The sequence below is a fragment of the Rhinolophus hipposideros genome (genome assembly GCF_964194185.1).
Source record: "Rhinolophus hipposideros genome assembly, chromosome: 10".
Taxonomy (NCBI): domain Eukaryota; kingdom Metazoa; phylum Chordata; class Mammalia; order Chiroptera; family Rhinolophidae; genus Rhinolophus; species Rhinolophus hipposideros.
Window position 1 is genome coordinate 39781393 of NC_138056.1, and position 26170 is coordinate 39807562.

At 48.2% G+C, this 26170-nt stretch overlaps 1 protein-coding gene across 4 annotated transcripts in view; it reads right to left on the reverse strand.

The window, feature by feature from the left end:
• Positions 1-22355, reverse strand: part of MICAL2 (microtubule associated monooxygenase, calponin and LIM domain containing 2) — a 207279-nt gene extending 184924 nt beyond the window's left edge. For 3 of the 4 annotated variants that reach the window (XM_081063541.1, XM_081063540.1, XM_081063538.1), the window contains exon 1: positions 22191-22355. The gene's annotated coding sequence lies outside the window, so the exon portion shown is untranslated. Of the gene's footprint in view, positions 1-21182; positions 21686-22190 lie in introns of those variants that run through there. The other variant, XM_081063539.1, reaches the window with a different exon arrangement.
• Between the last annotated feature and the right edge of the window lie 3815 nt (positions 22356-26170).

Sequence of the window (26170 nt, forward strand, 5' to 3'; positions counted from 1 at the left end):
CCACTGCAAGCCCTGGACCAATGTTTTTCCTGGGAGAGGAAGAGGCTGGAACCAAAAAACTGAAGAGCCCAGTCCTGAGGTTCCCGGCTGGGAACCCAGCCTCAGATGTGCGCCCCAGCCCTTGCCACGAGCAAGGTACAACCACAATGATTGACACAAAGCACTGTGCTAAACAATGTTATCTTTGCTTTGTCTCCTTCTTTAGCCACCTTCAGGGCGGGCACCCAAAGATGGTCTATTCCTGGACATCCAAGCCTTAGACTAGCACCCTTTCAATTCCCTCCAGGAAAAGAAGCTCCACCTTCAGTTGTGTTTTAAAGGGTTTTAGAGAAACAGAAACAAAAAAATGAACCCCTGGCCTGCTAACAAAAACAAAATCCCAAACCATACTGATGGCCTCCCATCTCCTGCAGCGTTAGCTGTGGGGTGAACCGAACATAAGCACCCACAGCCATCTTCCAAAGGCCCTGGGAACCCATGCTGAGGTCTGCACAGGCATAATCTAAATAACCAATTGGGTGAGTCCTCTACAGACACAAATTGCAGCTGGGACAAGGGGAGACTCCATTGGAGAAAGAAGTGACAGCTTCCCATATTGGATGGAGAGAAACTGGAAACCATGATCTGAAATGATGTGAAAATCATTCTGACCATAGTAATGGCAGGCCAGGGGCTGTACCTGTGGGTCTGGGGAAGTTCAGTAAGCCACCCACTAACCCTCACAGGACACACACAATGCCACACACGGCCCGAAATCTGCCTACCAGCTAGTTGCTTTTCTCTTTGTTTCCCAGCAACCAGCTTCACAGGGTGGCTGCCCCAGTCATGAGGGATTATCCAGACAGGTATTTCCCTTACTTTTTCTTTTCACAGCTTTATGCTCTGCTATTTAAAAATACATAAATAAATGGAAAGGACCTGGTGGATTTCCCCCCAGGGCATGATTTGGTTTCGTGCTCCCTGGCTGGGTGTGATGTTAGAGCCACGCTGCCCTGGCCTGCCTGGTATTGGGAGTGGTATGCAGTACACTGCCAGGGATCCAGGGGAAAGCCTGAAATCTGAAAGGGGATGGAATGCTCAAGGGGTCTCATTTCCTACTCCCCCAAAGCCCCCGCAACTTGGTTCTCCTTAACCCACCCGGAAAGATCATTCACGGGGCATCTGTGGCGTGTCCTCACTAGGACCGTGAAGAATACCAGAAAGCATGGGGATGGGCCTGCATGTGGGCAGCAGAGGCAGTGGAAGGAAGAGCATTGCCTCCAGCCTCACTGCCCACACTGTCCTGGGACCTTGCACAAGTCGTTTCGGCACTGAGGCTCGTTCGCTCCCCTTGGGGGATGATGTCTACCTCATAAATTAGGGTGTGAATTAAATGAGACAATACATGTCAAAGAATATTTAAGGCTGCCACCTGTCAGCCATTTGATACAAGCCAGGCCCTGTGTGCTAAGTGCTCTGTGTGAACTATTTCAGCGGACCTTTACAACTTCCCTGAGAGGTAGGCATCATGTCCTCAAGTTCAAATGAGGAAACAGACTCAGCAATGAAAGCACCTACCCAAAGTCACACAGCTCATAAGAATCGGAGCTAGGAACTACACTCAGGTCAGTCAGACTCCACTGCTCTAATCTTTGTTCTGCTGCCTGCTGTATGGTAGTTGCTCAAAACACATTACATAACACGTCAATGCTGAGCTGGGGGCTGCTGGCTCTCCACCCAGGAGGCACATGGAGAAGAGGGCTGAGTTTTGGCTGAGAGGGTTTAGGAAGCCTTTCTGAAGCAAGAAGTGCTGAATCTCAGTTTTGCAGGATGAGGATGGATAAAGGCAAAATAGAAGCAAGGCATTGCAGACTGAAGAGAAAAAAAAAAACACAAAACACAAAGAGCTGGAGGCAGGGATGACCCAGGCAGATGGGCAGAGCATGGCAGCAGAGACTGGCCAGGCTGGAACTGGAACGAAATGGAGACTGGCCTTAGTGAGGGATGGGCCATCTGAACCATTATCTTGGGGGCCATTCTACCTGGGATCTTTTCTACCCACACCCCGAGAGGCTCCTGCGTCTGCTCCTTTGGTCACATAATAAACATGGAGAGAATCAAGAACCACGACTATAAAGGCCCAATAGCCTCTCTCTCCCCACAGCAGGCTCAGAACCCAACTCAATGAGCAGGGGTTTTTGCCAGCAGCCAGTCTGTGTGGCAGGGCCGAGCTGCCAGGCCCAGATTCCAACTGAAGCTCTGGGATGCCAGGAATCTGCATGCTTCCCTATGCACATAAGTTATCACCACCCTCAGCCTGGCATTAAGGTTCCCAGGAAGGAAAAGGCGGAAAAATGAGGCCTCAGGACATGAGCCTGGTCCCTACCTCACGGACGTCACATTCCTCACACCTGCTGGGATACTGTAGGTACTTCCTTAATAACCTCTTGTTGAGTTGAACTACACAGAAGATTCTTCCACTTAAGAACAAATCAGGAGCTTGATACATCTGGATTAAAGTCCGTGCTGAAGCCTGTGGTTTAGTCCCACCTTAGCTGGAAGGACCATTTGCCTGTTTGCCTTCTGGCCATGAAGTGCCCCCCACCCCCACAGTCTCTGCTTCAACCTCTCTCCCCACACCCCAGAAGCCCCCTGCACCCTGAACTGCATATCTAGTGCCTGTCCCTCCTCCAGGGTGAAGCTGAGGGGATCCCAACCTCCTCCACCTCCATCTGCAGGTTCCCCCAGCGTGGGGCTGTGCCTGGGCACTGCTCCAAATGTTTAAAGCTATAATGCCCTCCCCACCGTCTCCACTCCGCACCAGAGTGCAGAGTCTCGGCCCAGACCTCAGACCCATGGAGAAGGGAAAATGGGCATGATTTAAGCAACTCTGATCATTGGCTCACCTCCAGCCCACCCTTGGGTGCTTTTCTGGAAGTAACAGGACCTGGAGGAGGGAGGAGGATAAAAGCAGAACTGGATAAAGCTCTGTTGGTTCCATGGTCTCCCCCCAACCCTCTCCAGGAGAAGGGCAAAGGGGCAATGATGAAACGGCTTTGGGGGGATGGTCGATCGTAGCTTCCACACTAAAGCTTCATGAGACGGGCACAGGGACACCCATTTCTTCACTTCCACCCACAAGTCTATGGGCAAACCAGTTATCTCTGTAGAGCCCCAGTCTCCTTACCTATTAAATGAAGACAGTAACCAATGACCACATACGAAGACTGAGTGAAAAATACATGTGCTTAGCAAACTGTAAACACCCTTAGAAATAGCAGACATTTTTCATAATCCTGGGAGGTAAGAAATTCAGATTAGAATATGTGGTTTGAAGGGAAAAGAAGACCGAGGAATCCATTCCATTTGGCGAACTTCTTTCCACACATTCTAGGACAAAACACAAGTCTCCAGGTATTTAAAAAGCGCTGATGGAGACCTACTCCCTGGTCTAAAGGTCTCAGTCCAGTGAAGGGTAGAGCTCCACCCACATTTCTACAATAAGGCAAAACAAAATGTGTTACTGAGGAAATCGCACAGAGAGGATGGGGCATTTCATTCTGGCCTCATAGATCAGCAGAGACTTTTATAACGTATTATAACATAATACTTATTACCATAATAACTATGAGTGCTTGCTGTGGCCCAGGCCATCCTAAGTATTTACACGGCCATTTCATTTCATTTGCATAAAACCCTATGAGTGGGTTCACAGCTAACAAAACTGAGGTACAAAGAAATTCACTCCTATGTTGGCCTTACAGCTGGGAAGTGGTGGAGCTGGGGTTTAAACCCATCAGGCTCTGCTCCTCTGGCACTCAAGGAGCTGGGTCAACCAAGACCAGTCTCAGACAGACTCTGTGTGACTGAAAGGCTCTGATGAGGCCTGCAGCAATAAATCACTGAGGGAAGGAGTTGACTCACCCACGGCTTTTCCTGCCGTGGCAGCTCTGACTATTGGCCCAGGGTCCCCATCTGATACTGCCTCTGGTTGGTCCTGGAAGTTGGCCATGCCTCTACACTCCCAAGGCTCCATGTGGGCACCAAATATCAAGGGAGATTGATGTACATACCTATATGGCAATGTATATTTACGTAACAGATTACCCGTAGACCAATTGTTCTTATTATAAAAGGTAGTTCAATATCAGAGGGAAAAACACTCTCAAATCCCAGCTCTGCTAGTCGAGGCTGGGTGACCTTGGGCAAATCTCAGCCTCTCTGAGCCTCAGCTTCCTCATGTGTGAGATGTGGGTAACAGGCAGTCATTGCAAAGATGAAAGCAGATAATACGTCTAGTGCCGCACCTGGCACACCGTAGGCTTGATAAATAATGGTTGAATTGGATGACTTTACAAAGGATTTCCACTGGAAAATCATTTTCTTCACAATAATATTCAGTGGTACTAGTAGTACTTTTAGCTAGCATTCATCTGCCACTAAGTTAAATCCGTTATATGCATTACCTCATTTAATCCTTAAAGGATCGTTTCATCCTTTGACTTAGCTTCAGGACAACAGCAAGGGTATGTCCAACATGTTACTCTTACTCTCACACACGTATATATGGAGAGAGAGAGAGGAGGTCAAAACCAGCTAATATTTATTTGGCACTTAATATATGCCAGGCACTGTTCTCAGTATTCCACATTCAGTAACCTATTTCATCTTCTCAAAAATGTGCCTGTAAGGTAAGTACTACTTTATCCCCATTTTACCAGAGCTTGAGGACAGAGAGGTTAAGTACCTTGCCCAAGGTCACTTAGTCAGGATTCAAACCCAGGGCTCATATCCTTAAGCACTACACTATATGAAAATAATGAAAGAAAAGTCACAGCATGACTGTTTAACCAAGCCCCAAAACCCAAATTCTAAGAACTTCAGTGTGTTGCTTGTCAATCCCCCTCCAGCCAAATCCTGCCATCATTCCCTTTCTGCCAGTATCCACTGTCACCCTCACCCCTGTCCCTTTGCTCTTGCTCCCTTGCTCTGTCCCCCCTATGCACGGGCGGGAAGTATCAAACTAGTGAAGTTTTTAAAGCCCTGGTCATCTCCTCATGGGGTCTTAGTCTCATCCCCTAAAGCCCATCCTGTGCAAAGCCACAAGGGTCGTCTTCCCATACATGGCACTTTTCTGCTCAAGAACACTCACAGACTCCCTGCTGCCTAGAGCTGAAGACTCTATGGGTCCAAGAAGAACTCCTGGGGACTCAAGATCCCCACTATTTGGCCTGGCCTCCTTCCCTGTGGCCCCGGGCTCCTCACTTGCTGGCTTACAAGTCCCAGCGACAGGGCTGGTCATTGAGGCCTTTCCTGACCACTTATTTAAAATGACAGCCCTCCGCCATCTGCTTCCCTCCACCTGCACCCAGCACAGCCTGTCTTCTTCCTGTGGCAGTTCACCCACCTCTCATCACCTGGCCTTGGACCTTTACCTTGTTCACTGTCTCTCCCTCCACACAGCAAGGGATTTTGTCCTGGTGTTCTTTTTCCCTGCTGTAACCACAGGACCTAGAACAGGTTCTGGCACAGAGTAAGAACGCATAAATACTGAACAAATAAATGAGTAGACATTTAAAATGCCTAAGCAGAAAATACCCAAACAGAACAATAATGGGGAAGGGTTCGCATACCTCTGGCCTCCCTCTCTATTCCTGAGGACATTTGTGGAGGACAAGCTGGAGATGCCTAGATTAAATGTCTGGAGGCCAAAGCCCTTCTTTCCCATCCTCCCTAGGATTTACAACAAGAGTTGCCCATGAGACCCTGGGCCCTCATCCTCCGTGTTCTGAACTTATATACACACAAACAACACACACACACTTTTTTCCTCTCTCTCTCTCTCTCTCTCTCTCTCTCTCTCTCTCTCTCTCTCTCTCTCTCTCTCTCTCTCTCTGTCATATTGAAGGTTGTCTGTATCAGTTCTAAACTCATCTGTCCAGCCTCATTTCCTCCTACCCACCTTGAAAGGGGGCCATTTCCCATTTCTCCCGATTTCAACACCCACTAGAGATGGTCTCTTCTTCCTCCCACTTACCCATCTGCACTTCATCCACCCTTCAAGATCCAGAGCAAATGCAGCCTCTGTCTCACCCTCCCCCACCCCCTCCTCCAGGAAGCTTTCCATCCCCTGTCCAGCCCCTAGAAAACACTCTTCACACCCACTGCTGTCTCCCCCAGTCATATGGAAATTAGTCATGAACTACCTTGTGACTTGCCTTCTCTAAGTGAGCTAAACTGTTACCAACATCTCCTCTTACTTAATTTTTAAAAACACATATGTCTTGTTTTCCTAAGTATCTTGTGAACGCTTTAGGAGGAGAGGCTGGGCCTTAAACCATATCGTCACTCCCTTGGCAGACAGGCTAGGGCACACAGTAGGGGTTCAATGTATGCTTCTCAATTAACTGCCCAAGGTAAATAAGTCACCTTCCTAATCAGGTTACTTCCTCAATTATAGAAACCTGGACTGGCTTTTCCCAACGCCATGAATTTTTTCTTCAGGGCCTGCCCTGACCTCGGTTATCTACAAACTCGTCCTCCATGGGCTTGTGTTTTCAAAGGGTGTTAGATCCATTCTAATTGCACTCCCTGAACTGGGCAGACGAGTATGACTGGAAAAGAAATGATATGTAAACTCCCATAGGTCTCAAAAAGGAAAGTACATAGTTATTCCAGGCAAACCCAGACATTCAGAGTGTTTCAATTTCCTCAAATATTGGCGTTCAACAGAGGGTGGAAACATGGTATACGTGTTAGGTGGGTCACAGCAGAAAACCAACACTTGAGGCCCAGCTCAAAGTAAACTGAGATTACAACAAAGGGTGAAAAACTCCAATTACTAGTGAGCTTTAAAGAGATGAGTCAGGGAGGAAGGAGGGGTCCTTGTTTACTGAAGACCCTCCAGGTGTGGGACCATGCGAGCTCTAAAGGAGGGTCCCCTTGTGTCCCCACTGCAAGGTAAGTAGGCTGTGACTAGCCCAGTTCACACCTGAGGAACTTACTGAGGTCAATATGGCAGCATGAGGCAGACTGATGACTCAACCAGGTAAGTCAAACTCCACAGTGTGACAATCAGGACTCCCAGATTATCTATGCTTTCAAAACGTTCGAATAGGAAATACAGTCACTAGCTTTAAAAATCAAAAAGCACAGAAGGTCACGGGAAATGTGTCCTTCCTACTCCTGGTCCTGTCTCCCCAGTCTGTCCCCACTCGCAGACAGATAGTCACTATTGTTAGTTGCTTGTATCTAGTCCCTGTACATACACATGCACTCTATATACATGCAAATACAAATATATATTCTTTTCTTTACATAACTGGTAGCAGACGGTACACATTTTTCTGGGCCCACTCTTATCTTCTAAATGAATGGACTTGGAGTAGGGCAAGGTGAACAGAGCGTCTCTCCATAACTAAAAACATGTGCATCTGTGTGACAGGCCCATGAAACAAAGGAAGGGGAATGTTCTGGAGAACACTAGTGGAGGGAGAACTGAGTCACCATGGACACCACTGATCCGCTGCTGATCCAGGTTCCAGGCCAACCAGAGAAGAGCTCTGGTGGTTGGGGCAGGTGGCGAATCAACCACCCTGACAGTTGTGAAAGCCCCACTGACTAAAAGCTCTCACAGGCCTCGCTGAGCATTTCATCTTCCAGAAGAGAGAGGAAGCGTCCGTAGAAACAGGACAACTAGCCTAATTCCCATGGCAATGCTCAAGTGACCAGAAGGACACAGGGTCTATAGAGGAAAAGCAATCGTGTCCTCGGAAACTTGTGAGACCAAAACGGGGAAGTTGGTGCTTGAGGCTCTAAGAAAACAGACTTCAAACGGGTGAGAGAAGAGAAGGGCTGAGTTTGAGGAAGTAAATGATTCAGACTCTCTGAAATGCAATTCTAGCTTTGCAATTGGGAGGAGAGGTGTGGAGGAGGGAAGAGTAGGGGGATGGGAGGGAGAGGCAGAAGGAGGAGGAGGAGCAGAAGGAGGGAAGTGGGCAGTTCACCACAACGGTTGAAAGCTGGACTCAGGAGCAAACTGATTAGATTCTAATTCCCCCTCAACCCCTTCCCAGCTATGAAATTTGGAGTAAGTCAACTAACCCCTCTGTGCCTTAGTTTCCTCACTGGTAAGTGGGGAGAATGACAATATCTACCTCATGGGGTTGGCACAAAAATTAAATGAGTTAATATTTACAAAGCCCTGACCCCAGTCTTGGCTCACTGTAACTGCTCTATAAATGGTACAGAATAGGAGCCATGTGGCACAGGAAAGCCTTGTTAAAAAGCCCAGGCCCATCATGAGGAGAAGAATTCATAACCAAAGAAGACCCTGAGACAGTGATACAGGGCCCGTCCCAGAGTGTCAGCCAGAGGAGGCAAGCCTGGGACCAGCTGAGATCGCACCACATGTCCCAGGGGGCAGGAAGGTTTCATAGTGGGTGGTCATCTTGCGCCAAGAGGTCCGGAGGCATAAAGGGTCCCGAGAAATTGGACCTCGGCTCCCACGCTGGGCACATCACAGCCACTGTCAAAGAGTTACTGACGAGTAAAGATCAAATGTGGAGATAAGACAGAAAGCTGAGATGGGAGAAGTGCTTGGCTTTTCAAAAAGGATATTTAGATACTTTCAACGACTTCAAGTACCCTGGCCCAGAACGTTGGAATTTCTTGCAGATGAGACCATTGAACTGCCGATTGCATCGCTGCGGGGAGGGCAGGGAATACCTCAAAGCAGTCATGGAGCCCTCTGGGAACTGAGAACCTGTGATGTCAAGACCTCACTTCTTTCTGTGATAGGATACTTGACGGTTGATGGAGAATCGCAATAGACTTGGCCTATCTAGATTCAAGAAGGAAACTGGTCACAGGTCAGAAAAGCAAAAGGGCCAAGACTTAGGCAAGGGGTAGCTTGGACTACCATTCCCAAAGTGAGCCAATTAAAGATCATGCCGAGGGCTCCCTCGTGATGAGCATTTTATTAGGGACTCGAGTGATGCTATGGAAGGCACACTTGAACAGGATCTTGAAAGAGCTCAGTGGAACAGCGTTGCGCGAAATAGAAATTTCAGAACAAATAGAAATTTAACAGGAACGGTTGTTCTGAATCAGACAGGAACAGAACAGACGCTCTCCATTTAAATCCTAAAGCCACACACGTTCTAGGACACAGGCGAAGCAGCTTACCAACACCACATGTTAAAAACATCTGGTCAGCAATAATGTCAGTGAGTCAACGGTGTGGTGTAGCTGCCAGAAAAGCTGATGCAATCTTGGGCTGCATTAAGAGGAGTAGAAGGACCTGAACTAGGGAGGTGATAGCTCCCTTCCTCTGCTGTGGTCACACCACACCACAAATACCATCTATGGTCTGGGCATTGCCCTCGCTGTGTTAGAATATTGGATTTTGTTCAGAGAAGAACCACAGGGGAGGTAAAAAGATCTGATCCTACATGATGGGTGGTTAATCTGGAAGAAGACTCAGCAGAGAACAAAAGGGCTGTTTTTAAATATCATATTTCACTAATTAGAAAATGTAACTTTTGTTTTCAATTATAACACGCCTGAAAACAGAATGTACCTTACAATCCCCTATCATCTGACAATGTCTCTAGGCCAGGAGGCAGATGTAGCATACTTGTCATTGCCTCATTTCCATTGTCACATGGAAATTTGACTGTTATTCTCGTGGCATATCTGGACAGCAGTAACCCTCACTATTTCAGGAGCCAAAACATCTAAGGACCATTTGAGGAAGGAATGTGAATCCTGGGTCTTGACTAAAAACCCTCCATTGGCACCTTCTGATAAAATCAAGAAAGCAACGTCATCAAGACTTACATAATGGGTATCAGCAACTAGAAAAAAAAATTCCAGAGACAAGAGAGATTAAGAAATACATCACCACTTTACCAGAATATAATAACGTGCCAAAAAACCACATTGATGACTCTGAGTCGAAAAGTGATTCAGAACAAGGACTTGGATCGTGCAAGTGAAAAACTTTAGAAAAGCCATAACCAATTCGTTTTCCTTTTTATGTGCATGCAAGAGTGACATGGAATGAAAATGTAGGTCTAAATTCTAAAATAATTATTTCAGTAAATATAAAATAAAACTTTTAAGTGATAACAAGACATGGTTCCACAGTTTAACTGGAAGCACTTTTTCTTTCTTACCAATAAAATAATGGCACATCTTCTAATTGATGGTATCATAGATTTAATCAGTATCTGAAGAGCTGTCCTGTGGAAGAGAGATGAGACCCCCATTCTCTATGACATCAAGGAGGAAGAACTGGGAACAAATGCCAGAAGCTATGGAAAGCCATCAGGGAGGTGACAAGAGGAGCTGTCCAAAGAAGGAACAAGTCACCTCCAATCTGTAAGCCCAGGCTGGAACAGCCTTGGGGTTCTGAGGTCTGACTCGAAGACCTCACCATGCAGAGAAAGGCATCATGTTTTCTTTGTTGCACACATAGGTGCTTTGACTGAACCATTTTCTTAAAAAGTCACTAGTTAAGGGTAAAAGACACTTAGAGAACAGGACCAACTGGAAGGCCTGAGGCAGAGAGGAGCCCTGCCCACATCTGTGCTCTAAGCCTTTTGTGGGCCAGTTCGGGAAAGGGTCGGAGGGGAGGACCTACCTGTGTGCCGAGCCCCTGTGCACATTGCCCCATTTAATCCTCACAGCCACCCTGTGAGATAAGAATTATCACACCCATCTCACAGAAGAGAAACTTGAAGCTTAGAGAAAGTTAAGTGGCTTGCCCAAGCTTTCATAGCGACTCTGAAAACCACGATCCGTCTGTGACAAATAAAGGAAACTCTGGAAGTTTTGGTTGGCGGAATGAATGACTTGAGTGATCAATTGATCAATCAATAAACCAACTTGGTCTCATATTGGTAGAACTGACGCTAGGAGAACAGAGACGAAAGCCATTTCTGTAGCCCCACCCCCATCAATAGCTCTCACGGGCACGAAACTCATGCTGTTTGCTCTTTGCAGGAGCAATTTATTCCATCACAGAAAGCAAGGGTTTTTCTGAGACATCATCTATGGCAGAGAACAGGTGCCGGCGGCCCTGCTCAAATGTCAAAGCTGCCAGCACACCAGGTTGCCATGTCTCCCACCTGCTAGGTTAATACTGGAGCCCGCGGAAGCTGAGCTCAGCTTTTGGCCCCTCCCCATGGCCAGGATGTCCACGGGCCTGGGGGAAAAGCTGAGAAACAGCCAACCCACAAATGTGTTCCAGCTGTCAGATGACATCAGGTCCAGCCGCAGTCCACCAGCATGCTCAAGCCCCCTCCTTTACTGGGGAAGTCAACTCAAAGTGTGCACCAGAGACCCGGGGCAGGACACACCTTCAGGGGGTATTCAGGTGCTTATGAGACCACGGAAGGGAGAAGCCATCATTTCAGGTCATGGCCCACAATGCATGGCGAGAACAGTTCTGAGGCTTACATAACGGACTCTAACAAAGGAGGAGGGGATCACCAGAGTTCCTGTCCCATCCCAGCTTTGCTGCCTCACCCACCCGCAGGCAACTCCTGCTCCATAGGTACCCCCGCTCCCAGGGGTTCAGCACCTGACTCCCCTATTCATTCCTCTCAAACTAACCTTGGGGAAGGAGAATGATCGGTACAGGGGGCTTAGCTTATAGTGAGGTGGTAAAATGTGAGGCAGTCACCATTTTCTAAAAAGGACGGAGCCGCCGACGCTCAGAGCAGGCACACTTGGTGGCACAGAAAGTGACAGATGTCCCATTTTCTAAGACCCTTATTGAGGAGTTCTAAAATGGGCTGTTCTCCTTCTAAACTGAAAGACAGGACCTCCCACACTGACTCTCTTCACACAGAAGGTTGCAGGCCAAACCAGGACACAGACAAGGCCTTATCTGGGTCCAGCCTTAACTGACCCCCTCCTGCCCCACCCCCACCATTCCCCACTCCCCACACACTCCTTGGTCCAGATAACAGTTGCGGTCTGGTCAGTGTACACGTCCAATTTATGGAGGGCAGTGCAGGCTGCCTGACAGATGGCTCACCCGACTCCCCCACAAGTTGATCTGCCTGAAGGTTAGCTCTGACCATTCCTCTCCAATGGCTTCCCACTGTCTGCTTGGTTAGGGTCATGCCCCTACCCCCAACATTCAGGGCTAGCCTAATTCCAGACTTGATTTCCACAGTTTCCCTAAACAGCCCCCACATTTCCACCATGTGGCACCCTGAATGTACCCTCACTTTCCCACTTCTCTTTGTGCTATACCTCTGCCTATCTCTGCCTATGGAAATCCTTCCTATCTTCCAAGGCCCATCTCAATGACCAAGTGCCACCTTCTCCAGGAAACCTGCCCTGGTTCCCACATATAGTGTGACTCTCCAAAGCACATTCGTGCTCTGTCTTGATGTGCAAGCATTGTGAGCTTATCTAATGCACCTGCCTCCAGGAGTTAGATGAGCTATGTGCTCCTGTCATTCCTCACAGCGCCCCCAGCATGGCAGCTGCCCCTGCTGTGAGCTCAGGAGCCTTGGCCAGAGGTGCTTGCTTGCCCTGACAGCACACTATTACATCACTTTCTGATTCCTTCCTCCACCTATTCCCAGGTGACTCATCTCCCATTCTCTCAAGGTTCAGCTCTGAGCTGACAGCTAATCAGAGATGAACTAATCTCTGTTGTCCTTCCCAGTTAATATATATATATATTTAAATATATATATACATACATATATATATGTATGTGTATATATATATGTACATATATATATATATATATATATATATATATATATATATATAAATAATTTTATTTTCTTTTTTTGCACAAAGGTGCTCTCTGGAGACAGGGACTAAAAACAAAGGTGGGAATTACAGGCCCCAAAGGCTCTGGGGGAGGTATTTTGGTGAGGAAAGATCTTGTATCACGTGGTCGTGTAAACCAGTGCTACAAATACATACATCCTAAATTCAAAGAACAGGAGAGTGGTTAGAAAGGGGGTGGGCAGTGGGTGAGGCTCTGTTCTTCCAAAGGGAAGGCCAGCTGTAAGTAGGGCTGCCGGAGACTGATCACAGGATCACAGCCTGGATGGAGACTAATAGACTTGACTCAGACCTGGGTGACCTTGAGCAAGGCACCCCCAGGCCTCTGCTCAGTATCAAGAACCCTGTGAGCCTAAGTTTCCCCATAGGTAAAACAAGGTGGCAAGAGGGAGAACTGGCTACCAGAGGGCCCTTCCATCTGACATCCCAGGGTTCTGTGACTCATGGCCCCCACCTCTTTCTCCTCCTGGGAAGGCAGTATCATTTCCAACTGTACTAGTTCTACTCCCTCTTCACCTTGAGCCCCACCTGAGTCCAAAGGGAAAGAAACCACTAAAGATCTCCCAGCCAATCAGCAGGCAGAATGGGTCTCTCCCACCACAGGTGGAAGGAAGGGGGAAGGTGTTGGTTTCTGTGGACACAAAAATGCTACTCCCATTCACACCATCTGTCTCAGCCCAGAAAAAGGCAGTCAGCTTGTTGCCTTTGCGTCTCTGACCTACCTTTTTAAGAGATTACAACTGCCTGCCAAATTTCAATGCTACCCTAAAATCAGGACATATAAGGTCTCTGTGTCTGGATCTGAAGGGTTTCAAAATGGGTAGAGTGAGAGCGATGAAGAATGAAACTTGGACGCTACGTAGACTGTATTGTGCAGCCATGCCAATTAAAGATCGAAAATAGCCTCTCTCTTCTCTCACGCTGAAGATAAAGATGAAGTTTCAGCAATAAGCAGACATCGACTAGGAGCTTCTGAAGACATGACAACATAAGGACCTCAGAGAGCAGCCATAAACAGCCCAGAGTCCTCTCCGAGCCGCCAGCAGCTTCCCGCTCAACAATGGTGGAAGGGTGGGGGGCAAAGGGACAGAGAAGGAGGTGATGCTGAGAGGCTGGGGAGATTGGGAGACGAGGCTCTACATAAGCAGGAGGAGATAGGGGAAGACAATGGAAGAAAATGGAGAGTGGGTTGCCTTCTGCAAGGAAATGAAAGCTCAGGGATCCACTGAGAGGATTTCCAGGAAGCCATCCAGAGGGTTCCATGCCAATGTCACTCATTCTGTAAATGGGTCACTCCTTCGAAGTAGAAAAAACATGACATTGTGGAGAGCCAACCTATGCTGTGCCCTTCGCAAACATTTTAATTTCATCTCTACATCAATCATTGGAGATAGGTATAACTACTTCCCTTTTACGGACTAAAACGCTAGAGATCATGCACTTGCCAAGGCCACTTAGCGAGGATTCGAACCCAGGTCTGTGTTAGTGCAATGTCTCTGTTTGTCTGTATGTTTGTGCCTCTATCATCTGCACCTAGAACATGCCTCTGAGCTTTATTCTCAGTGCCCAGACTCTCTACATGTCACATGCTGGTTGCTTCCCAGGAGGCCAGAAGAGAAGCAAAGGGAGAAACAGGCACAAAGCTATGCCTACGGATGCACAGGAGACTGGGACAGCAGGTGCTACTGAGGAAGAGAACCGAGGGACGAAGGACAGGGGAAGAGGGAAGGCTTCCTTTTCATTGAATTCCCTTTGCATTAAGTGACTATTTTACCATGCTTCCATTTACGTGTATGGGTGCGCACCACGCGTCTGCGCCCGTGTGCCGGGGTGAGTACCACACATCTCTGCATGTGTCTGTGTGTACCATGCATTTATATAAGTATGTGGGGGTGAGTACCCTGTATCTGTATATGTGTGTGGGTGGGTGAGTCATTTTTAAGAGAGCCCAAAATGTCAGATACAAGATAACAGACACACCCAAGCTGGAGGTGGAAACCTGGACCAAGCAGGAATTTTGGGGTCCTCTGGTTATACCAAGCCTGGAATCCAGAAGAAACCTGAGACTTTATCCAGAGCCCCCTTCTTCTTTCACAACAGAAATGTGTCACAACTCCAGGCAAATGGATGAGAAGCTCTTCCAGCATGACCTCAGAGTCCCCAAGGCCATATCCAGTTTCAGGAGCCTCACAGGACATTCCCTAAGGAGAGGGATTGACGGAATCCTCTCCTTGAGAATCTAGAAAGAGGCCTTCCTGACCCTCTACTATTATTTTCCCTTCCATCCAGCTCTCAGACTCCTTCCTCCTCCCAGAAGGGAGCTCCTGACTCTTATTACCCTTGTTTGCATCAAGTTGTGAAAAGCCCAGCTGTCCGGATATATGGAGTGTCAGCACCCTGACTTTACAGCAGCCATGGCCCCCCACCTCTGCTTCCCTGGGATGAACAGCTGTCCAACAGAAGGGTCAGCAGCTCTGCCAGGGCCCCGGAAAACTCTAGACACAATGTGCTCCAGGGAGCAGCTCGCCTTAGTGACCAAAAGTCCAAGTGACGCTTTTCGAGGCACTTCTTCATCCTTCCGTACACCTCATCCTCCTGGCCCCAGATACAAGTTAAACCCTGAGATCCTGCAAGTCTATACCAACACAGTCAGTATTCAGATAAGTAGCCAAGGCCAGACATTCAGAGTCATGAGAGCAAAGACATAGTTTCCACATCTTAACACATTGATACTACAGTGGCCAGGCCAGAACGGGATGGCCATAGACTCCCACTCCCATCTCTGGCATGGCCGAGCTTCTGGACTCGGTGTGTCAGGAGCTTGGGCCTGCAAATGTCCCATAAACCTGCTGTTGTGGCAGCTCAGGGACCAGGGGCTGCCCCCCAACTCCTTGCTGCCCCCCAACTCCTTGCTGCCCCTTCCTCTTGCTGCCAGCAGAAAGGGTATCTCTACTGGACATCCCCCACTGCCCAGGAAGGAGACGAACCTGAGCTTCAAACCAGGAGGAAATAAGTCACTGTTCTTGGGCCTGCCTTTATTTCCAGATTCCCCAAAGAGAAATCTGACCAAGCCTTGGAAGGAATACAAGTGCTACAAGGTATCTGGGCGGCAACTGGGAGGAGGGGATTGAGGATGGGAAATTACAGACTTTCAGGGAAGAGAAATACTAGTGCAAATGAAAAAACGCACTAAAAATCCCAACCCCAAGAGCATCAGCACCATCCATCCACACACAGCACTCCTTGCCAACCGCCACGGAGACAGGACAGGTTTTCCTGTGATGATCATGATATTTAGATGCATTGATGGGGTCTACGCAACTGCGTGTAAGAAACGATACCACGCCTGGTATTGACAAAAGGCTCTTCTTTGGGGGCACAGGGATGGACGCTTCCTCAACAACTGATAAAGGAAGCTTCTTAAAAATCAGACTCCATGGTGACGTGATCCTGCAATGTAGGTCTGTTTACGATCAGAGAGCCCATGTTCCCTTCTATCCCTGCCAGCTCTGAGTTTCTGAGACCAGATGATTAGAAAGGAGGAGCCTTATCAGCACAGGGCAGACTAGCCATGTTTTCTACCTCTGGGGAGGATACAGGGAGGAAAACAGAAAATGGTGGAGGGAGGGGTCAGGGCCCCCCAAAGTGAGATGACCAAGGTGATTGGCTATTAGTCACTTTCCCAGGAAGACAAGACTGGCCATCTGAGCCTGGAGCTTTGCCCTGCCTGCCTTGTCTTAACATACTACGTCATCCTGTCTTTCTCGGATAGCTCAACTTCCCTGAGTAAAAATAAATAAATAAAATGAAAAAATCAAAATTGGGAGCCTAACATTAGAACAATTTCACATTGAAGAAATCAAAATGAAATTTTCAGGAAGGAAGGGGAGGAAGTAGAATGGGAGAGAAGGTGGGGCTACGTGCATTTGCATAGCTTGCCGTCTCCTGAGCTCCAGCTTTCTTTGTTTTCGAACTTTTAGAAAGTCCAGGTATGTTCTCTAAAATAATATCATAAAATAAATAAAATAAGTAGATATCAAAATTCCAATGGCTCGGTGACCTTATCCACACATATACTTGTACCAAATGCATGTGTAATTTTGTCTATCCATCCAAATCAGTTACAAGAAGATCTGTTTTTTAGGAGGAAAAAACCCAAATTTGGGATTTTCATTAGAAAAATAAAGTATTTTTACTATAAAAATTTTGGGAAAATACTGAGAAGTAAAAGATAAAGGAAAACAATCAACCCTAGCCCTGACATCCAGAGAGAAAGACTTAATATTTTGGTATATTTCTTCCTAGTGGAAAAGACCATCTACGGTTAAGAAGAATGACGAGGAGGAGAATGAGGAGGAGGTGAAAAAGAACCCCTTCAGTGAAGGGCTGTTTGCAGAGAAGGGTCCTTGCTGGGGGTGGGGGTGGGGGGTCAGAAGTCTATCCATGTGCCCAGCACCCTGAGGAGATGAACAGGGAATCAGGCGTGGAGCTCGTTATCAAGGGAGGGAGCATACCTTTTCCTTTCCCCTGAGTCTCTGGTCTCCTTCACTAGGACCCCACAGACATGCCAGAGGTGATACTATTATATCTTCACCACAAATTCAGACAAGACACTGAAAGGTCAACTGTTCATGTTCTGTCACAACCTGCCAGTTGCAGATACATCATGATTTGAGAAAGGCTCCACAACTCGCCCAGGTGTGAGGTAGGTTAGAGAAGTTTCCTGAAGGCACAAGGGAGGAAGTACTGTCCCCAGAAAGGACACAGAGAAAGGTATACAGTGTTCTCCTTGCCGCCCAAATGCCAAATGTTTGGGTCATAACGTGGTAATCCCTGTGGCTGGGTAAGTCAGGATTCAAAGCTCTGGCACAAATGACCTCAGTCCCTGTGAGCCTCACATGTGACCTGGGGAGGCCAGTTGCTGATCAGGGCACAAATGTGGCTGGCTGGGCTCCCCACCACAAACCAGAGCGGCTCGAGTAACACAGCAAATAGTTCTCTCATTATTTCAGGATGTTTACAGACTGACGTTTGCTGAGAAAATATCCACACACAAGCAAGTCATCTTTTTTTTAAAACCTCTTATCTAAACACAGGCACGGGCAGTCATACAGCGACACGACAGGGTTCATTCATTCAAAATGCATTTCCTGAGTGGCTGGGACACAACTGGACAGATGTTCAGTGGGCATCAGCCCCATCACAGACACAGCGCTGGGGATCCAGCATGGCATAGAAGCCAGCTCTACTCCCCAGGGGTTTGCTGTCCAATGGAGGAGATGGGCACGTAAAATGGAGGAGTAACAGTTGGCTAAAAGGGGAGACACTGCTCTAGCTTAAAATAGGCTTATAGGCACGAATGACCAAATGCAGCATACAGACTTTGTCTACATCCTGATTCGATCAAGGGAAGCTGCATATAGATAGAGAGACCCCCAAAATTACTGTTAATTCTGTTATATCCAATAATGGCAGTGTGGTATGAAAGAGATTGCCCTTTCTAAAATATGTGCATACACACACACACACACACACACACACACTATATTATATAGGGGCAAAATGACATAGCAGAGATTTGCTGTAAAATATTTCAGGAAGAAAGAACAGAAGGAAAGAAATAATGAGAGAGTGAGAGAGAGAGAGAGACAGAGACAGAGACACAGACAGAGAGAGAGAGGATATGAAACCAGTCTGGCATAATCTTTTTTTTTTTTTTTTTTGGCATAATCTTGATGACTATTGAAGGTGGATAATGAATATATGGGGCTCATTATATTATTCTCTCTATTTTTATGTTTGAAAATGTTGATTATATTTTTAAATAGACGACTGCAATACATCATGGTGGATATCCTAATGAAGACTGGCGTAAAGACTAAGGGAATACAGAGCAAAGAGAATTTGTGAGAACCAGAAAATAAATCTGCCAAGTTCACGAGTTTTAAATGACATTCCATAGTGGAATGGGAAGACATATTCACAAATATTTGCAGCAGGTCCCTGAAAAACATTTCTTTCGACCTCATTTCGTTATAACGTTGATGAGATGCCAAAGGAACTTAACCCTTGCTTAAATCAATTAGCCTATGATAAAGTGGTTTCACTACACATTGTTTCACTTAAAGTCACAGAACCTAACGGTGACATTGAGGACTTACTGTACAATATAAGGTAGGGAATAGTAAGCACAGCAGGGGAGCTGCACAGCCACACCCCCAGAGTTCAGAGGATGGCCACAAAGTTTTTCTGCTTCCCTTAGTGTTTAACTCACCACACAGACCTCTCTCAAGCAGACAAGGCCAGTAATCCTAGGTTGGTTACTCACTAGCTGTGTGATAGGGGCAAGTTTTAACCTTTCCGAGTCTCAGTTTTCTCAACTGTAAAATGGGAATGACCCCACCTACTTCTTCAGAGGGCTAATGTGGGGATCAAATAATATAAAGAATGAAAAGTCCCAGCATAATGAACAGTATTCCATTTCCTGGCTCATTAAATACCAGAGACGCTTAGCCCTGGGAGGGCTTCAAAGATTAGCAACATTCAGTCTAAATCTTCTTATACGCATACCCCACCCCTCTCTCCAGAGTCAAGGCTCACCACCAAGAAGGCAGGACTTCTACCCTTCATTAGTAGGCAGTGAAAGGGGCAGGCCCATGACTGGGGGACACACCCAGATGGGGGTGTAGACATGAGTGGAGAGAACAGAGACATACCCCAAACCTAAGCAGAGAGGGATTACCCAGCTGTTCCTCTGCTCCTTGCAGCTTCAGGGAATGGCCTCCAATGACCACAGTTACAACCAGCCTTAGTCCTTGAGCTGATTCATGCTAGAGCATAACCGGTTGGGTTATTAAAATAGTCACAGGGATGTAAAGTACAGCATAGGGTATATCGTCAATAATATTATAATAACTACCCCAAAATAAGACCTAGCCAGGCAATCAGCTCTAATGCGTCTTTTGGAGCAAAAATTAATATAAGACCTGGTCTTATTTTACTATAAGACCCAGTCTTACATAATATAATATATAAGACTGGGTCTTATATTAAGATGTCTTATATTAAGATGCATTAGAGCTGATTGTCCGGCTAGGTCTTATTTTCGGGGAAACACAGTATGTGTATGGTTTCAGATAGGTACTAGGCTTATTAGGCGATCACTTTGTAAAGCATATAAATGTCTAATCACTATGTTGTACACCTGAACTAATGTAATATTGTATGTCAACTGTAATTGAAAAATAAATTTTTTGAAAAAAGCTTTTTACAAGTTTGCTACCCCTAACACACACACGCACACACACATACACACAGTCTCAGGCCCCTCCCTAAAGATATAAATTAACAAATAAACAAACAAATTAATAAATAAATACATATGACTGGTTAGTATTAAGCTAATCGTGATTCTTTTTTAGAAGAAAGGGATGAGCAGAAAGCCAGAGCCCAGGTCCTGAAGAAAGAAGGAAGTAGGGATAAAAGCGATGTCATTTTTTTATGAAGGTATAAAAATTGTAATTTTTTACTCCAATTGTAACTCTCAGTCACCCTATAACTATAAATGTATACTCCAACACCTGCCACCCGCCACCCGCCCCCCCAAAAAAAACAAACTAGAATCACTTCTAAGGTAGAGGTTATTTCAGCTAACACAGTACTCCATGACCATCCCAGAAATCAACTGTCAGAGGCCAACTCCATGGCACAGGTACGCTTCCCCTCAAAATAGCACCCAAACAATCAATCCCTTCCAATCCTAGCATGGTCAACACCAGCCATCACGCTAGACCGGAGGACTGCTGGGCAAGGGCTCTGCGGTTAAACAACCTAGGATAACATGGGTCAGGTTCAAGTGCTTTACCAAAGAAGCGTCCCCTGACTCTTTGGACAGAATCTTTTCAGAGACCCGGAGCCTCCAGGCAGCACGGGGTAGGGCCATGATCCTGCAGCAGGGCACGCCACGTTCCACAGCCACGGGACACTGGGCAGAGCACTGGACTGAGCTCCAGCACTGAAACCCTGGCTCGGCCACTTTCTGGGTGACTGTGGGCAATCACCCTACCTGAGTCTGTTTCCCCATCTCTAAAATCGGGAGGGCAAAACTGCGTTTTTGGAGAGTAACCATGAAATCGGCTGGAAAGTGCCACAGGGTAGGACCTGTCCCCCAGCAGGCACTTAAAAAAATCTGTCTTCTGTCTGCCTAAAGGCGAGTTCTTGCTGCCATTAGAGTCTCCAGAGCATCCGGTGCGCTACCCTGGAGACATGAGGCCCACTTTTTGGTCCATTTGCCCTGGGAAGGGGACAGGAACACAGCTGGCACAGGTGCCAGGGCACCCGGGCATGCAACAGTCAGAGGGCCCACCTGCCGCTGGCTTTCTTACCTTGGGACCCAGTCAGAAGGGTCGGGTTAGTGACTTCACCTTCACCTAAACCACTGAAGATTGTCGTTGAGCAGGCAAGACTGACGACTGCAAGGGGGTCTGCAGGCTGCTGAATGCCCTCCTCCCCCGCAGGGCCTGACACGCCTCCAAATAAAAGCTCTTTGGCTTTAAGAGCCCAGGCTTCAGAATAAACAATGTGGAAGGAGACACACGTTTACTCTGGTTTCAACACGCCTCTTCCCCATCCAGCAAAGGCCATTCCCAGCTCTGCTGGCCTAGGATAAAGTTAACCCCACCTGCTCTGGCCTAGAAGCCAGATCAGTGGTGGCCGAGTGTGCGGACAAGACCCCACTTCTCCCCAGGGCCAGTGGGGCACCTGCAGAGTGGGCGCCGCGGACGCCCCGGCAGGGGTGCCCCTGGGCCTGGGGGGAGCTAGGGTTGCGGTGGGGCGCGCGGCGCCGACAGGACAGCGCCGCGGTCCCTCCGGCCACCGCCACGGCCCCGGCCCCCGGCCCCAACCCGGTCCCAACCAGCAGGCAGCCAGGCCACTGACATGTGGCCCAACTTAACTTCCTGTTGTTAAGGAGGGAGGGGGGGGGCAGTGAAATGTGAGGAAAGAACGTGAAAGGCGCGGAGCCCAAATCGTGGGAAGCGAAGTTTGGGGATGGTCTTCCTCCCTGGGGCAGGCGGGACTGCTGGCGCACCGCGCCCCCTCCATGTCGACGTTTGGCGATTTTCGGGGCTTAGAATTGCCGCGTTTGGGTGTGGACGGGCAGAGTAAGAGGTAGTTCAGGGTCCGGACGGAAGGCTGTAATTGCATTCGAGTCCGTGCAGAGACCGATCCCGGCAGCGCCACCTGCTCGCCCCGCGCCCAGCCGGGAGATGCTGCGGCCGCACCTGACCCTGCGGGGCGCGGGCCGGAGTTCGGAGTCCAGTCTCCACCGGCACGATTCCCACTCGCGCCTGGCCGCGCGCCCTCCCCGAAGCCCTGCGCGGCCCCCGCCTTACCGACAGCCGCGCTGGCCACCGAGCCTCGGGCCAGCTCCTGCCTTTGCCTCGGACGGCGGGCGCCGCGATCGGGAACCGCAGGCCGCCTGCGGAGCCGGGCGCGAGCAAGGCGGCCCCACGCAGGCTTAGCCCTGCGAGCTCCCGCAGTTCTGCGCTGCGCGGCCCGGGGGGCTGGGAGCCGCCCCCATCGGCAGCGCGGCCAATGACAGAGCAGCCGGGACGCGACTCCGCCCCTGGCCCACGGGCTGCAACCAATGGCAAGGCGGCGCGGAGCCCACCCGCTCCCGGCCCGCCCCGCCCCTGGGGGCCAGCTGTCACCGCGGCTGCTGCGGGCGCACGTGGGCTGCAGCTGGACCACCAGCTCAGGGAGGGGCCCGCGCTCCCACCTCGACCAGCACAGGTCTGAGACCAGTGGAGGGCTGACGGGCGGGGCGTGGGGAGGCTGCGCGATGGAAACCCAGGTGCTGGTGTTCTAGTCTCAAGGGAGAGGCAAGGGCTGGGCCTCGTGCTCCTCCCCGGCCTAGGCAACTGGAAGGCAAGCCTCGTCGTCCCCTTGTGGACTTGGGAGAGCAGCTTAGCACTTTCAGTACCGGCTGTGGACCTCCCTCCTTGCTTTGCATCTTGACCACCCTGGGCGGCAGCGAACACCCTGCTAGCTGATAGGCTCCTCCCCTCACTTGGACTGCCTTTACTTAGAACAAAGCTGGTGGGAAGAGGAGTGGTGGTGCAGACCACCTATGCTACCTAAGAACCCTCTTCTCCAGGCTGTCAAATGGCTGGCTGCCTTAATTTCTGTGCTGCCCCTTCCTGAGTTGCCCATCGCCCACAGCTCCAGGAGCACCAATCACAGAAAACACAGCATGAATGGTGTGGGCCCTAGTGAGGGCTGTGAAGCAGCTTTGCACACTGTAAATGTTGCAAACACCTTGCAGTGATCATGAAACAAGGATCCCATGGGCAGGAGTCATGTCTTACTCTCTGGGGGCACCCAGGGCCCATCATAGGCTTGGCCCAATGTAGGCATCAATAAATGTTCTTGGAACTGAGCTGAGCCAGGGGAGGGGAACAGGCAGGCCTGGGCAGTGAGAAAATAGCATTGTGGCTCCAGGCTGCTGGAATTTCCACTGCACCAGACCACCTTTTCCCTGGAAAGACTGTGTTCCCCTGCCAAGTAAGTACCAACAAAGCAGTTTGCCCCCATCAAACGTGGGGCTTGTGTTTTTTTCTCTACTCCTTACCGCGTGATACTGCTCCAGGACTTTTGGGTTTTCCCAGGGATTGTCCTACTTGGAAGCTCTCTTAAGCATCTTTGGAGTTTGAGCAACTTCATGCAGATGAACTTTCAGCAAAAGCTGTCCCTGCTCAGTTTGCAAGACTCAGTCAGCAGTGACTTGCAGAGGGCAGCTCTCAACGCTGATAAAACTCTGCCTGTGATGCCAGTGGATGGAGTGTTGTCTATGCACATTATCTCCTTTAATTCTGGCAATGGCTCTATAAGGTATGCATTCTTATTATCATCCCTTTTACAGATATGGAAACTGAGACTCAGTGAGGTAAAGCAACTTGTCAAGGTAACATGATTAATAAGTATCTGAGTCTGGATGTGAGCCCAGAGCCATCTGATTCTAGAACCTGCTTGTCTAACCACTGTGCACTAAGACCTCTACAGCCCTGCCCATACCTCTAGCGTGCTGGACCGGCCAGCTCTATTTCTGAAGGACCTGCTCTGGGGCCTGACCTGCCCAAACATTCTGCTGCGATCAGGACTGGGCACTGTCAGAGCCAGAAGAGGAGAGCAGCATGGCCCTGCCTTATGTACAGTGATACAGAAAAGCTGAGACAGAGAGGAGCTTCAGCAACCAGCATTACCTCTGCCGCCAGCACAAGGCCTCACCGGATATAATGCCTCTTGCTTCTGGTCTAGGCCTGAAACACCCATGTTGACGATGGAGATGGAGACAGGTCATTCATTTATTGCACAAATGCTATTGTGAGGTGGATGTGGTTTCGGCATTCACGTCACTCACAATACAGCTGATAAATGATCAGAAGTACAGGGTACTATGGGAGCTGTATTCTTGATTACTTTTATTTTTTATAATTCCCATCAACTTATCTATAGCGCAATGTTCTCCAAATTAAACAAATTTAACACTACTGCAGGAACACTGTCGGCCAACTAAGTTGTACAGAGATAGCATTGCTCAGTACAGAAGTTCTAGGAGTTCAAAAACTAAAACTTATCAGTGTGTTCCTAAGACCTCTGCCTCCTCTCCCCCTGCTACTCCCAAGCTTTCTAACTCAGGGACTTAGGTAAAAAAGACTCTTGCTGAGGGGTGAGATTTTCCTTGGATACAGGGTAAGCTGGGAGCTGCTGAGGGCTAACATGACAGGGAGGTAAGCCTCTTGAGCCAGTGGTCAGAGCCACTCACACAAGCACCCTTGCTGGCCATTTCCCTGGGGGGTGGAGAGGAATGGGGACAGGAGATCACAACTCCCCCTCTTCTAGACAAAGCAGTAACCATAGGCTATCCTGTGTCTGGGAGTTTATAAAACGAAGATATTCAAAGAAAAAAATCATGCAATGTTAGAACAGACCTTAGAGGAAATATCTAAGCCCCTCACTTAACAAATTAAAGAAATAAATTTTTATGTCTATGAGTTTTTGTCTCTCATTTGTTTGTCTTGTTCTTTTGTTGTTTTTGGTTTATGGTTACCAGAGGGTAAGGAGGTGGGGGGAGGGAGATGAGGGTAAGGGGGATGAAATATATGGTGATGGAAGGAGAACTGACTCTGGGTGGTGAACACACAATGGGATTTATAGATGATGTAATACAGAATTGTACACCTGAAATCTATGTAATTTCACTAACAATTGCTACCCCAATAAATTTTTTTTAAAAGTGTCAAGCAGTTTATAACCATTTTTTTAAGCTGCTGCAGCATGTTATTAATTTTTCTAATATAGCTGCATTTTTGTTAAGTTGATATGTAGCAGGAAAAAAAGATTATAAGAACATAAATAAAATATGAAGAGTGAAAAAAAATAAATTTTTAAAAAATGATACTCCAGAAACAGAAAGGCACCTGTGAGCATCACAGAGTGTGGGAGTGGGTTCCAGGTCTCCAATGCCCCTGCCTCGCTCTTAGCATGTCAGGCAAACTCAGCTTCTTTATGCCACAGCCCAGTATTCTATATTTAATAACAACCTCTTCCCAGCCCACTCTCCTAGGATGGCAAATGTGTGCTTGTGAAGGTTGTCTGGGAGATGCAGATGGCCACATTACATCAGAGGAAGAGAGAGAAGGAAGGCTCAGATTCATCCCTAATAATACCTGCATCTCAGACTGGAAGCAATGGGTCTCAACACCACCACGTGTGTCCCCCCCCGAAAGAATTCCAGGTGGTGTTCCCCAACATCACTGGTTATCCACCTGATGGAGTTCCAAGAGGGGGCTGCAGCGGTGTTAGACTTGGATTCTTTTTATTTCCAGTCCAACAGTTTGCTTGAAGAACAGTCAGAAATGAACTAAGCGGATTCCTGATGCAGAGATTTTCTGTAGAAAACCTGTAGAAAATCCAGGTGCTTCTCACAGCATTTGAGTGGCAGGGAAAGGAGTGGCAGGAAAAGGAGTTATCCCTTGTGCCTCCCCCTCCAAATGAAGAAGGGTCTATGCCCTCTGACCTCATCCTCACGGGCAAATATTCCAGGAAGAGGTAAAATGCCCAAGCTGCAGTTCAGGAGGAGGAAGGTTGGTTTCTGTCAAGTCCAGTGACCTTGTTAAATGAAGAGAAAAGGCCCGAGGCCACCTTGGGAACTATCTTGGAGAAGAACTTTCTAAGCCAGGAAACAGAAACATTTGGAACTCCTGCAAACAGACTCAGGATTGTGTGAGAAGCAAGATCCCTGGGGATCTTGTTGCAGCCGTAATCATCCTGATAGGCCACAGAATGCACCATTTTTCATGGATAAGACATA